Raw genomic sequence first — 15,767 nt, forward strand, 5'->3', positions numbered from 1 at the left:
CTTGAAATTTGTACCACTTTCCAATATCACCAAACTGATGACCAAACTGTTTGCATGTGACCCTTTGAGGAGCATTCCAGATACAAACTAAAGAGCCCACCAGCAAGTGCACCCAAGTTGAACAGATCATGTGCCCCTTTCAGGCTTTCCTTGTGATTTGAGATACTGATGTTTGCACCATCCATGGATGCCTGCCTTAGTCTGTTTCTTTTTTGTTATAAAAATGCACTGTGCCTCATGCTGGGAGATGTATAAAGGAAAAGCATGTTTTTAGCTATCCAGTTCAGGGGGTGGAAAGTCCAGGATGGCATGGTGTTTGTGTCTGGCGAACTCCCTCCCTCTCTCTATTACATCAGCACATGGTGCAGAATCAAAAAGGGAAAGGACCAGGCACGGAAGGGCCAAAGCATGGGGTGGCCTTGATTTATGACAGTCCACTCCCATGAGAACTTTTCCAGGCACATGACATCTGTTCCACTTCTGTAAGACGGTTGATTCCATTCTTGAAAGTGAATTTCGTATGTTCTCTCTTTTTTCCTAAGCCAAACCTCTTAAAGGTCCTCCAACCGTCATCCTGAGCTCCATCATACTTGTTCTCAGCACATAAACTTCTGGTGGGCAAACAATAGGCTAACCTCAAATAATGCCTGACTCAAGATGGGCCAGTAAGAGTCTTTTCTATGGAGAATAGGAGAGTTGATACCCAGACTTGTCCTTCATTGACTAGAGCTACAGTGTATAAAATCCTAGCTGCTGTGAAGGTCTTATTTCTTTTATATGGAGAAAAACAGTCTTTATGAAGAAGAATGAAATTGACTGCATAGAGCTGATTATTATTTAATGCCCTGGTCCCAGTTGTTGCTAAGAGAGACCTGTATCTGCCTCTTCAAAGCTGTGGTGCACTTGTTAAAGAATAAAATCCCTTAAAGGTCGAACTAGTCAACTGCCTGCCTCTATACCAACAACAGCAATAAAATGCAAGTAATTAATTCATACAGAGAATAAGTTCATTTGGGCTTATAGTAATAACAGGTTTGTGCTTACTGATTGCTCCTACTGTTTTTGTCTCAATGGCAAAATAGCATATCATGGAGGGAAAATGTGGCAGGGAATAAAAACTGCTTAACCAGGATCCAGAGAGCAAACTGAGGAAGAGAAAGGGTCCCTCTCTTGCAATAATCTGCCCTGAGGGCATCCCTCAGTAACCTAAAGGCCTCATGCTCAGCCATACCTCCCAAAGATTTCACTATTATCCAGTAGCATTCCTCTGAGGCAAAGCCAATTCCCGGGTCTTTGGTACTCAGAATCCAAATGGTAGGATGGAAGCTGGCTCAACTCTTATTCCTGCATGTCTTTGCTAAATTTTGTTGTTGTTGTTGTTGTTGTTGTTGTTGTTGTTATTGTTGTAGTCTAATTTACGCTGCTGTGTTGAAAAAAATATATTGATGGCACCTATAATCTTTATGGAAGAAATGAAGTTGTAAATCTATTGGCTAAGTTGAGGAGAACAAAACATACAATTATGTTCATACCTGAGGCTGTAAGTGGACTGAAGAAAGGTTCCACAGGCAAAATCAGCAAAGAAGGATGAGCATTGTCCCCAACTCATAATTTTTGTAAGCAGTCGGGTAGTCAAGCCATTCTCAAAGTCAGAAGCCTAAGATTGGGAAAAGTATGTGTTGTTATTAAGTAGCAAATTCTTACAATATTTCTCTATTTCAGCCATTTTAAAATTATTTCTCATTATTTGTGTGTGTGTGTGTGTGCCTGCACGCATGTGCACATGCGTACACACACATCCAAGCATGCATGCCATGCACACATGCAGAGGTCAGAAGACAACCTTAAGAGTCATTCCCACCTCCCACCTTGTTGAGATAAGGTCTCTATTGTGACTGCTGCATTGTCTGTGTGGCAGATTCCAGACCAGCTGGCCAACAAGCAGACACGCAGTTCTGTCTCTGCCTCCTATCTCTCCGTGGGAATTCTGGGATTGCAGAAACATGCCATCACATCTGGTTTTTGGCTCTGGTTGTGTAACTAAGGATGGGGTTGGATTGAGTTTGGGTTGGATTGAGTTGCCGGGCCTGTGCAATAAGTGTTTCTGTCTGGCGAGCCATGCCCCCCGCCTTATTTCAGGCATGGTTTCAGGCAGCTACACCTACTGCCTAGAAACAGCACTTTGTAGCGTTGGGCATGCTTCTGAATGAGCGCCACAGCTTTGAGGATCAGAATGTCTCCCTACATAAATTACTTAACTTTCACCTTAGTTTTTTCTGTGTTAAACAGACACCGGCGTATAGAATAAATGGAAAATTCAATTTGCCATTTTGAAATTACTTCTAAGATTCTATTGTTTACTTTTGAGAATTATTCCAAAAAAGAGCTTTTGCTTTTATCCAGTGTTGATTCTTCGGGGTCCTGAAATGAAACATTGCTTCAGCGCTTGCTGCATTAGCTAGTTGTCACATCCTAAACTTGCATGAGTTCAAAGAAGCTGGCCTCATACGGTAACTGCATTCCTTAACCCTCACACACCATCAAGATCCACTGTGCTCAACTTTATTTTGATCACATTTATTACTATTCATAAACATATTTCATGACTTTTCCTTTCCAGGAGGCCAAGAGAAAATGTATTCAATTTTCTTTAACAGACCAAAAATCTAGTGAATTACCACATGCTTCCCTTGGGTCCTTTGTTATCCTACATTACATTAGAAAATTTTAGTACTCTTATTTTTTCCAACTTGCAATTTCAGTATGCTAAGAATGACTTTATTATAATTCATGTACCACAATGCTAAAAAAAAAAAAAAAAAAAAAAACGAAAATAAGGAAATGAAATAATGATAGAATAAACTGGGAGAATAAAAATAAGAAATCATACTGTTGTATCGAGTTTTGGTTTTGTTGTAGCTTTCCCCAAAGCATTATATCAACTGAAAATGGGGAACGAGGGTCTGGAGAGATGACCGAACAGGTTAAGAACAGTGTAAGCTCTTCCAGAGGTTCCAGGTTTGATTTCCAGCACCTTCATGACAGTCCACAACCATCTGTAACTTCGGCTCTAGAGTAACTGACACCCTTTCTCTGGCCTCTCTGGGCACCAGTCAGTCATATGGAACACAGACATACATTCAGATGAAAAAAAACAAAAACAAAAACAAAACATACACATAAAATACAATGATAATAATAAAAATAAATAAAAATAGGGAATAAAAGAAGTTTGGAGACATTGTCTTTTTAAACCTTTAGTTTAACGTGGGAATTTAAATTTTGTTATTTCCTGTGCATTGTAGCAAAGAAAAGGCCTCGGGTGGAGTGAAGCAATCGTGTGGGGACCAGGAGACAAAAGCAAGAAGACATAGCAGCTTGGGGGATGCCGGCGACATTGACAAGGTTGGTCAGAGATGCTCAACCTCAGGTGCAACTCTTTAAGTGAGATAATCCAGGGAAAACCAGTCCCACAAACGGGCACTTCACATCCAAGGACAAAAAGAAAATGTGCCCTTATCACTTGATTTAGTCATTCAACAGAAAAGACAACATCAAATAATATCTTTGATGCTCCCTGTTCTTGACAAAATGATGTTGAGTTTATTCTGGATTGCTTCAATTTTTATTTGGGATAGTTTTCTGAGCAAATAAATGCTGAAAGCAAGTGTATTTACACAGGAAATTGAAACACAGGCAGGATAGAAATGAAAACTATTAAACTTGTTGTTTTCATAACTTAAGAAACAGGTTTTTTTTTCCTCCTGTGGAATAAAGGAGATAATAATCTTGTAAAAAATTATGATTTGTTAAAAAACAAAACAACAACAACAAACGAAACTAAACAACAGAACAACAAACTAGGGGCTGTGGTTTATTCGGGAGAATGCTTGCCTATTGCATGCGTGATGGCCTGGGTTTGAGTCTTAGCACCCCACCTAACTGGGTGTGGTGGTCCACACCCCTAACCCCGGGCACTTGGGAGGTGGAGATAGGAAGAGCACAAACTCACGGTCTACTTCCGTGATGTAGAGAACTGGAAGCCAGCCTGGGAGGTGTAAGGCTTTGTTTCAAAAGCGATGATGATGATGATGATGATGTTATAAATATGGCACAATTTTGAGGCTGTTAAGTGATTAAGTAGTCAGAATAAAGTAAGACCTTTCAGAGAGGCGTTTGAAATCTGGAATTCAAATTTGCAGTGTAGCTATGCCACAGGCTCCTGAAGGATGGTCTGAACAGTAAAATTATATATATATTTTTAAATGTTTATTTATTATGAATATGTCTGTCTGCATGTACCTCTGCACACCAGAAGGCACCAGATCTCACTATAGATGGTTGTGAGCCACCATGTGGTTGCTGGGAACCGAACTCAGAACCTCTGGGAAGAACAGCCAGTGCTCTTAACCTCTGAGCCATCTCTCCAGCCCCCGTAAAATTATATTTTAAAAAATTAGTTCTATCTATCTATCTATCTATCTATCTATCTATCTATCTATCTATCTACTTATTTACTTATTCTCTCTGTGTGTACACACGTGTCCGTAAGTGCATGCCATGGTACGCATGTAGAATCACATCTTTCTCTGCTGTGTGTGTCCTGAGGACAGCTTCTGTGCTCTCAGGCTGGCAGCCGCTTCTCCCTCACACAGTGTTAAGACTGTCCGTTTCAAGTGTGTGGTTCTATCCCCGAGAGGTCCACGTGCTGAAGGAGCTGTTCCTAGCAGAACCCACGGGGCTGCGGGTGCAGTTAGGCATATCTACACCAGTGGAGGGGAGTCAGGCCCTGGAGGTGTGCCCTGGAGGTGTGCCCTTGATAGGGATGCGGGGACCTCAGGTGCTCTCCTCTCTTTGTTTCCCAGCTGCCAGGGCGGTGAGCGGTACTGCGTCACATACAACTAGCCTGGGAAAACATTGACACTTACATTTCGGAATGTGTTTTCTTCTAAATGGATAATTCTTGTGCACCATCGAAACGTTGAAAAATTGTAGGTCAAGCCAGTACAAGTCAGGAATGTGTGTATGTGTATGTAGGTGTGTGTGTGTGTGTGTGTGTGTGTGTGTGTGAGGGAGAGAGAGAGCGCATGTGAATGTATATGTGTGTGTATGTAAGTGTGTGTGTATGTGTGTGAATGTGTTTGCGAGTATGTGTGAGTATGTGTGTGTATGTATGTGTGAGTGTGTGAGCAGGTGTGAGAATGTGTATGTGTGTGTATGTATGTAAGTGTGTATATGAGTGTGTGAATGTGTATGTGTGAGTATGTGTGTGTGTGTGAGCATGTGTGTAAAAGACTAGAAGGGTTTCTCATGAGATCGTGATTATTCCTAGAGTGTGAGAATGACAGTGAGGCTCATTTTTAAAATTTCAAACATTTTGTATTATTTTGTATGTTTTTACAAGAAAGTAGTAAATGCATCTGTATTTAAGCCATGTTTAGAGGCAGCTCATAGCTGTGCCAGGCATATTTCACACCCGGGTCCACTTTTTACATGTCTCCACAGCTGCCTTGTGTGTTGTGTTGAGTCTGTAACATGTACCTTTTTATCCTAGGGTCAAAGATGTTTCTAGACTCTTGGTATGCAATTATAATCTTCTGTTTGAAGCACTCAGATTTTTTTTTTTAAACTTGGTGTTTTAAAATTATAATTTAAGCTCTTGGTGGTGATAGTCTCACACTGGGTACCTTTTTCTGGGGAAAAGTAAACAGTTTTCTACCCAGGCCAGACAGAGCACTGAAGATAAACCATTCGACGGCAGCCTCACGAACCAGTAAGTTTTACTGAGATTAACTGCAGAAGCACGATGACTCAATGGCCATTGCTTCATGTACTGCCTTATAGATGATGATGTACAAACGCTGTGTCGCTGGATATATCTCCCTGCACTTGCAAGGCAGCTGTAATGGTTGGAGAGCCTGCCTGTGACCTTCACCTCCAAGCAAGTTTTACTTAAATAGCTTAGGGACCGGCGGGACATAGCCCTGTAAATCTTAAGTTTCATGGCTTTCCTGAGCCTTGTAAGTTTCTTATATTAACTGGGACTTGTATGTTTCCTTTATTGCATTTCATGAATTTCACTCACTTCCTCCTTGCAGGAGGTAATGTTCTAATTTGAGGAGCTAGCTACATAACTAAGAGATACACTGATGGGCTGGGGAAACCCCTAGACCAACCATTTCAACAAAGAGAAAAGCAAAGAAAAGCAAAGCAAAGCAAAAGAAAAGAAGAAAGCAAACAAAAACCCTAGAGTAACGTGTCGAACAAATAGAATCAAAGAGTTGATTCGCCACCAATGGCATGATAGCACATCTTTTCAACAGAATGAGTTAAAACTTTGTGTCGGAAGGAATCTGAAATCCTACACTAAGAGAAAGGCTTTTGTCTGCTGCTGTGTGTAGCTCTGAGTGCTTGGGGCTTTCCCACTCCCAATATCACTCCAGGCAGCCTGAATACTGGGAAGAACAAAGTTGGATTTCAAATTGTAGACTTGCAAATATCAGAATCATGGATAGATACAACAGAATTGTATACCTCCTGTGTGTGTATTTGTGTGTGTGTGTGTGTTTCATTTCAACGTGATGCACTAATTCTTTGCAAGAACCAGAGAATGAATTTCTTGGGCTCCTGAGGTCCGCACAGTCAGTCACATACTAAACCAATCATGCTAGGCGGAGACCTTGGGTGTCAGCCCTACAAAGAGGATCAGATGCGCATCCGGGAAATGAGGCAGTTTCCAGAAGGACGAGCAGCTCTCACGTGTTGAGGGCACCTCATTTTGCTCCTTCCCTTCCCCAGCGCCTCACTTGTGAGGCCCGGCAAGGCTCCCCCCCGCCCCCCCGCTCCAGCAGGCTAGGCAGAGGCGCGGGAACATAAAACACATTCCAGCGGTTGGCATCTGGGCGAGCGGCTGCCAGGCACAGTCAGCGTGTGGCAGCAGGGACCACAGAGGCAGAGGCCAGGCCAGCGCCGCCCTCGGGGAGCTGACCGCCCGCAGGGTTGGCTCTGCAGGCTCCATCTGGCCTGCTCCCCGGAACATCCCTCTTATCTCCAAAGTTTGGGAATTGTGCCCAGGAGGTTGGCACCGTCTCTCGGGGGCAAGCGTGTGGAGTGTAGCTTTGGCACTCTGGATCTCTGGGGTAGGGGAGCGCTTCACACACATACCGTGGTGTCTATGACTCAGGCAGAAGGGAAACCCCAGAATTACCACAAAGCCATCCAAATCCAGGCTTGGCCTCACCAGGCAGCTAAGAGCATTTCTGTTTCATCTGGTTTCAGGGCGGGTGTTTGTGTCTGTGTATACGCATGCATATTTCTGAGAACGAATTCTTCTCCCGGTTTTCTTCTTTGCAAATAGATTGGGCGTCGGGGGTAGGGAGCTCGTAATGCCTATTAGAACCTCAAGAGACTGGTTTTCACATGAGAGAGCTTCAGAAGCGAGTCCCTGAAATTATCTGGTGGGCGCCTCTCAGAGACATTTTCTGTGGACTCGCTTTAACATCACAGTTCTTTTGAAAGCTACTATGGTTAAATTAACCAAAATCTAAATTAAAAAAAAAAATTCCGAGGTTCTTCCAGGCCTACTTCACATCATCAAACCAGGCCCCGCTGGAGGCCCCATTAAAATGGCAGCTCCCACTGAGAGAGAGACAAAAGCCCCTCTCTGAATGGGGATGCTGGAACGGTGATGGACTCTCAGACGGCTTTTTTTTTTTTTAATCCATTAAAAGAAAAGTTACCTCTGCATTGACTGTGAGAGAGCATTTATTTAACTCTCCACACTGTGGGAAATGGAGGCTGTCTCCCTTATAAGGACACCAGACCTTCTTGGGAGAGCGGAGACATAGGAATCCCTAACAAGGCTGAACAAATTCCTCCTCGCAACTGAAATCGTGGAATGTTTTAGACGCCAACAGCTTAATTTTGGTGTGGTCTGGGACAAATTATTATGACTGAAATCCCACCTCACACAGGAAGCTGCTTCTGATAGAGTGGGTGGGGTGAGAGCATTCACTTTCCTCAAAATCCCGGCCAGCATTGTCTCTGTGAAATTCACACGTGGCTCCCTCTTCCTCCCTCTCTCCCCAAGAAAGCGATCTGAAAGGGAACAGGGACCTCGGGAGCAACCTAAAAACATATCCAAAGGACTCAGCCGTGGGCCAAGGGTCTCAACACACGAGCGTGTGGTATTTCAGGCTGCACGAGTGACAGGGAGTTTTGTGGTTTTGTGTGTGTGTGTGTGTGTGTGTGTGTGTGTGTGTGTGACAGACTGAGATCTCCTAGGATAATCACCTTTGTTTTGGGGGTGATTAGGTATGCTCCCATGGGTGATGTTTTCCAGTGCTTCTCCTGAAGTCCCCGGAACGGTCATTTCCATTTTACAGGCTCACGGAGCCCCAGGAAAGCATCGTCTCTGTCCCAGGCGATGTACCGAACTCTCCCCTCACTTCACAGCCCTTCGAGCTGCCCCGTGGAGTTGCTCCTTCTGTAGCAGCAAAGGTCAATTACATACTCATTAAATCGAACACTGATGTCATCCTCTCCTGGATTAAACGTCTCGGCTTTTGAGAAGGTGCATAATTATCACTACCATATTCGTGAGTGAAAGCTACTAGTCAGTGTTGCAGGCTGACTTGTGATTTAAGGACCACGTGCACGTGGCACCTGCAGAAGGAAAGATTACTTTCCAGTGATCAAGAATAGAAGTAAGTTTTATTTGGCCCTAACATCCACGCCATGCTCATTCTTTCTGCCGGCTTCTGCACACCATCACAGCAGGTCTGGCTATGTCCCTTTTCATCAGGGGACGTGCCCCCCAAAACAAGCCGGCTTGTTCGGTGCTTTGAGGCAGGTGCTATGCAAGATGTCACTTTTGAGATGCTCTTGGGCTGATGTAAGCAGACGAGGGTGGCTAAACTTATTGACTATGCAATGCGGATGGTCCCACTAGGGCAGACCGCTTTGTGGGACAATCTCTGGATTATAGTGTGTGTGCAACCAAAGCTGCTCCATGCTGGACTTCTCAGAAGGCCTGTCTCTGCAGATGCCTCTCCATAGCTCATTTTCCTGCCAGGATAGTCCATTGATCAAGAGTTGATAGGAAAGAATGTCAGAACCTTTTCCATAAAAGGTTTAAATTTGTGACTGTTTTAAAGTCACCAATCGCAGTCCGGTGGAGGAAGACGAAGGTCTGTGTGGACTTTCTCTCAAATGCTTGTTTATACTCAGAGAACTTCTAAAAGTAAAATAAAAAGAAGTAAAAGCCTTCGTGAGATTTCCTTCTGCAAAACAATACAAGGGTGTCACGTTAAATGGGGTGGGGTATGGCCAGAGAGTATGGCATTAGGAGAGACAGAGGCTTATTCTGGAAAATGCCTGTCTTAGCATATTTTCTAAGCCTCCCGAACAAGAAATTGTGCAAACCTTCTGTGGAAGCGAAGCGATAATGACAAACAAAACTCCCAAAGCATCACGGCGCTGGGACTATTGTCTCAGAGAAGTACCTACTTGATAAACCAAGGGGGAGAGAGGTGTTTGAGAATGGTAGCAAGAGGTCAAAGGTTGCCTAAGCACTTTGTGACAAACCCGGGACCTAAATTCATTTTTCTCCTGGCTTGCAGGCCACTGCGTGACACTGGTCTCCAGAGTCAGGGGTGCCTTTAATATTAGTCTGGATGACACTCTCATCAATTTTAATGACCTAAAGCTTTCAAAAATTAACCTAAAAACATATGGCAAAGAACAGCTTTCTACATTGGTGTGCTCTGCCGCCAGCCATTGATCCTTGGGGATGTTTTTACGCCCCCGAGTTGATAGCAACCATTCCTTTTACTTATTCAGCCCAAGCATTCTGGAATTGGACATGAGACATCACATCCCTGACCAGTAAATCCCCTGAATGAGCGCGTTTTCTCCCCCCTGTGTGCGTCTCCTTCTCGTCCATTGTCTGTCTTCTTTTCATGCCTGTCAGGCAGTGGCCATGACTGTGCACGTAGAAAGGTCAGTGACCCAGCAGAGAGGGCAGGCCCTGCAGAGGGAGTGTTGATGAAGAATTACAATGCAGGCTGAATCTGTTAGCTCTCCGCCTCACTCCCGGGGTAGGCTACACTTGTTTCCCGTGTGGTATGGCACACACCCAGAACTCAAAGGTATGGACCATTCCAACCAGGAACCTCCAAACCACAGCCTTTGGAATAAACGCCTTGAACTTCCCACATCACTGAATTCCTTTATCTGGCATTCTTTCCCTTGATTTGCTCAGCACGCTTACCAAAGTGATGGCAGTTGTGCTGGCCTTGCCTGCTGCCCACATTTGGTGTGGCCTCATTCCTTGCCAGCTTGTCCGAGTACCCCAAGAGACAGTTTAAATAGCTGTCAGGAGGTCGGCTGATCCTATAGACCCTCCCAACAAATCCTATAGACATCTCAGGGGATGCTTGTTTGTGTGTGTGTTTGTTTGTTTGCTTTGAGGCAGTGTCTCTCTGTGTAGTCAAGGCTAGCCCCAAACTTTTGGTAACCCTGTTGCTTCGGCTTCCCAAGTGCCTGGGGCTTTCCTGTGTTCACAGAGTGCACAGCAGCTCAGAGAAAAGTGTAGCCAATCCCTGGGATACATTAGTGTGAAAAGCAGGCCCAAGGGTAGGGTGTGCAAGGCTGCCCCAGGGAGGTAGCGGCTCCCTTCTCTTTCTTCCTCTGCATTATCTCTGCCCTTCCATTATCTCTGAGGATGTGTAAAATGCCCCGGAGGAGACCCAGGAAACTATCACCTTGGCCACTGTGCTCACTGCCTAGGGAGAGGCCAGGAGGGTAGCCAGCGGCAATGTTTTAACCTATCCACTGTTTGATCTTTTTTTTTTCTCAAGGAAAGTGTGGTTGTTTTGCAATTTAATAAAAGAAAGGAGGAAAGGAGAGCAAAGGCAAAGACATAGGAAAGGAAAGAAGAGAAACATGGAAGGATGTGAAGAAAAGAAGGAAGGAGAAAGGGTCTGGGAATGTTGCTCCGAGGTAGGGAGGAAGGAGGGGTGGGGAGAGGAGGAGAGAGGAGGCAGGGGCCAGGAGGCGAGGCCAGCACAATTGCAATCTAATCTTGAAAGTTCTCCCTAGGTCAGACCTGGGGGGAGGAACGGTCTGGTAGGTGCCTGGACTTCAGCGTCCTGGTCCTGCCTCTCTTAGTGTTTGCTAATATTCATTTTTAAAGATAGAATAGCAGATTCCAGCACAACCCTGGTTAACTATTTTCAGTACCTCTATCTCTTTACTTGAAGGTTCCACCTTTGAGCTTCAAGGTTGGATCTCTCTTATTTTTAATGCATATATTAGTTTTTGAGATTATAATGTAATTATTCCATTTCCCCTTTACTCCAAACCCTTCCATGTATGACCCTGTTCTCTTCAAAATTCATGGCTCTTTTCTTTAACTGCACACACACACACACACACACACACACACACGCTTACATCAGGCTGTCATTTGAGTTTCTTTCTACGACAGTTCTGAAGCTGTTGGTTTAGCTGAGATTGCTTGCACCTCTCTGACTGGGTAAGGTCTGTGTTTCAGTGTGGGAGACGCACACCCCAGGATGCCAGGGTGGTGCAGTCCGTACCTGCAATGCTCTTCATCCTCACTGGAAGCCTGTCCTAGAGGAAATGGGATTAAGCTGCACCAGGGGGATTTGGAATAGGCAACTTCCTGACTGATGGTTTCCTCCCATAGAATCTTTAAAAATAGAGTAATTTCCTATTTGTCAGTTTTTGCTTCATTTTTTTTTTTTTTTGTAAGATGAAAATACACAGGATAGATTTTCTTCAAGACTCCTTTCTCCGTGGATTTATGTGCTTGTGTTGCTAAGAGAAGACAGTTTCTTACATATTCAAATTAGAAACAATTTAGAAAGCTTCAGCCCTTTCCCAGTGCTTTAGCAGACACAAAAGAGCTTCAGCAAACTAAAAAAATAGCAGGAAATATGTACACTTATGAAATGTCTGATTAAAAAATTATGCTTTTGGGAGGAGACGAGGGAGGCGGGTGGGATTGTGAGGGAATGAGAGAGGGAGCTACAGTTGGGATACAAAGTGAATAAACTGTAATTAATATAAAAAATAAAAATTTAATTAAAAATGATGCCTTATGGAACGATAAATTGTTGACAATAATTAACATTATTTTCTCATTATTAGCTGAGACAACTCTGAAGGCCCCAGGAACTGAGTCTGAAATTCAAGTCTTTACAGTGTGTAGGGGACTGATGCTCTAGGACGCTGGCAAATGAGGATAAATATGAAGTACCGCTGCCATCCAGTGGCGACTCGGTGTCACGGCCACTGTTAGAGGCGGCGCTGAGCTTCCGCTCCGATCCCAGGCTCTGCAAACAGTGAAGCAGCTAGCTGGCCTGGAAGGGATGGACCCGAGCATCGGTTCGGTTTTCCTGCTTTGAGAACCAATCAGGGGTTACCAATGAGAGCCAATCAGAGGCCGCCAAACAGATGCTAGTGTTTGGAAAGTGTCCTTTCACTTTTTGTTTCTTAACCGAATCTCACCCTTCGGGACAGAATGTGACCTGGGTGATAAATCGCTCTAGAATTTATAGAGACTTCTTTTCGGAGTTAACGTGTGGTGGGCTTTTGCTATAGTTCTCTGAACACCTGATGAACACACGCTGTTTCTTTTTTTCTATTCGTGTGTGTAAATTTCCATCTAACAAGGCAAGTTTAGATAGTAACTGGGCTGTTACACCTTTTTTTTTTTTTTTTTTCTGAGCTCAAATAGTTCAATGCAAGCAAAAGCAAAGCTCGGAGGCTCAGGGCTTTCCGGGTCTCTAGTTGTAAGTGGCTGCACGGTAAGTGGCTGCTCCCTCCTGCCTCAGCCAACTGAGCCAGCAACTGTGATGCTGGTGCCCCCGTCTTCTCCCGCACAAAGGCTGTGGATACTATACCTGGGTCATTAACGGTGGATGAAACCTTGTAATTCAACTCAGTTTAGGCTTTCTGAATGGATGGCAAAGTCAACCGGCAAACAGGCTGAGAACAACGCAACGGAAGCGAACAAAGCCCTCAGCTATGATGCTAGCGGCTCTCTCCAAGGACCGCAGGGACGTTGGCCGCGTTTATTTTCAGAAAGGCAACAAAACTTAGCTCTGTTTTGCAGTGGGGAAGACTGGGAGCAGAGGGAGTCCTCACAGCTGGGAAGGGCACACCTGTCCGGGGTCACGATTATTGCTCCTTGTGAGAAGGGCTTGGGATGTGAGGTCGTGGTCTTGATTCCTCACACAATGGGGTGTTTCTTCCTCAGGTCTGACTGTGTGCAGCTCCTGAGGAAGGGGAGGGGCTGGCTGTGCTGCTCTGTCTCTTCCAGGGCCCCCGCACACACCTGCGCACATCTCCCTGGTCCTGGCAGTGTAGAAGACCCTGGCAGCATTTCTGTAATGGGGTCTCGAGGGCCGTGGGGCGGTGAGACCAGTAGGCTTATACAGAAAAGCATTCCTGTAAAGAGTCTTTCTCAAAGGCTTCAAATATTAACTTATTTTAAATAGCATTCAGCATTGATTTGAGTGAGCTTTGTGAGTTTGATTCCAGGCATTGAAGTTAATTCCACGAGAATTAGCTGGAGAGCATAAAAAACAAACAAACAAACAACAAAAAAACAACTCTTGACCATTTCAAATTTTTTTTTCCTAACACTGAATTTTACATACTTTGGTGAAACTATGAAACTGAAGCTCCTTATAGACAGATTGTTTAAGACAACCAGAACATGGCTTAAATGTAATTTTATGTATGAAGAGAGCTATTTTCACTTACAAGGCTTGAGGATTTTGACTCATTTTTATGACTTAGTTCAGGTACATCTCTCTAAGAAACCCAGGGCACCACAACAGATAACTACAAGCTTGCACAGAAGAGGCAGGAGCAACAATGACTGAAAACAAATGAAAAGGGCCCCGAATGCATGATGTCTTTAAAGCATGGCTTTGGGGATGTTTTCTGGCAGACATCCAAGCTCTTATTGTTTATGACACTGTCACTTCTGGGACGGTTTACAGCTTTATCAAGTGGAGAACAATGAACCTAGAACAATGCCCACCTAACAGATGGCGTTGGAAGCCGGACCCAGAAGGTCCACACAATCTCCACGCGAGAAGAGCAGAACCCTGATGGAGAGCACACTCTGTGACAGGGTGCCAGCTTCCGCCGGGATATCCGACACGTGACAGCACACTGTTCTGTGTGAAGCTGTCTGTGGGCCGTCTCCAGCCTCCTGCCCCACTCAGGCCTTCAAGGAAGGCCAAGACCCCTATTTTAAGGGGAAGGTTAGAGATCACATCTCAGCCCAGGTTTTCATTCTCCAACTATGCTTTCTGCGTCTGTAGACCCCACCTACCTCAAGTCAAAACCAACAGTCATTATTGGACACGCGTAGACATCTTTTCTCATCCCCGTTTCTAAACAGTCCAGTACAGTCACTCTCTACTTGGCACTGGCGTCGAACTGGATAGCGTTAATAATCTGAAGATAATTTAAAGCGTCAATGGGACGTGCATGGGGTTTGTACAGATGCTCTCCCACTGTGCAGAGGGACTGGCACACTCACCACTTGGTGAGTCTGTGCGGGCTGCAAAGGACGCCTGTGGATGCAGGGCGATGGCCGCAATCAATACTGGAGCACACAACCGGCCTCTTTGTTTTTCTAGCTTGTGTCTGAGGGATCTGAGAGGAATATCAAGATTATCAGGGTATGTCCTAGGAGCGTGGGAGGTAAAGAACAGAGCCATTGCCAGCCTGGGGCACTGCTCCCTGAAAGGAGCAGGCTGTGTCAGGTGGGATGTGAGCAGAGGTGAACGAAGGTTGCAGGAAAACCCGGGGTGAGAAATGAGTTCTTTCCACAGTTCTGCTTGGTGACTCTGATACTCTCCCTGGAATGGCTTCTCTGTGGCTCTTCCTCCGGAGACTACACGGGTTTTACTGTGGCTCAGCTTCTGACCTGTGTCAGCATCCTTTGCTTCTCTCTGCTCCCTGGTGGTCACCAGTCTCCTGGATTAGCTTCGGACTGTGCTCCATGGGACTTTACCGAGGCCTTTCTCTCAGCCAGCCTCTTCCGTGGGATCAGTCACACTCTCTGTAAGCGTTGGCCCGGGGGGGGGGGGGTGACTGCAAGCAAGGGGATGGCTGGATGGACGTGGTGCTTTTGGGAGATGTACACATTGTTTTGCTCAGCACGATGTGGCCATTGCAATTAACGGCTGTTTTTCTAAGAATCATCTCCAAAAGCAATAAATGAACAAACAAACAAATAATAAAAAATAAGGGGCTGGAGAGATGGCTCAGCAGTTAACAGCACTGGCTGCTCTTCCAGAGGACCCAGCTTCAAGACCCAGCACCTACACGGCAGCTCACAACTGCCTCTAAGCCCAGTTCCAGGGAATTCCAACACCCTCACACTGACATACATGCAGGCAAAACACCAATGCACATAAAATAAAAGTAAATAGCTTTAAAAAAGAGTATGTTAATAAAAATTAATAAAAATAAAAGAGAAAGGCTGGCTAGGACCAGGAACTATTTAGATGCGGCATGAGCAGTTTGGCCTTGGTTAATTAGGTGAGGAGAGTTCTAGAAGGTTTTTCCATAGGCGAGTTGGGAGGACAGGAGGTACCTGTGTGTGATAAGCAGCGACCCAATGGGAAGGGCCTACAGCGGCACAGGGGTTCGCTGAGACCTGCTGCGATCGGTTCTCATCTCGTGCTGGCATCCAGGCTGACGGAACGGGTCCCCGC

The sequence above is a fragment of the Meriones unguiculatus genome, chromosome 21, assembly GCF_030254825.1.
Source record: "Meriones unguiculatus strain TT.TT164.6M chromosome 21, Bangor_MerUng_6.1, whole genome shotgun sequence".
NCBI lineage: Eukaryota > Metazoa > Chordata > Mammalia > Rodentia > Muridae > Meriones > Meriones unguiculatus.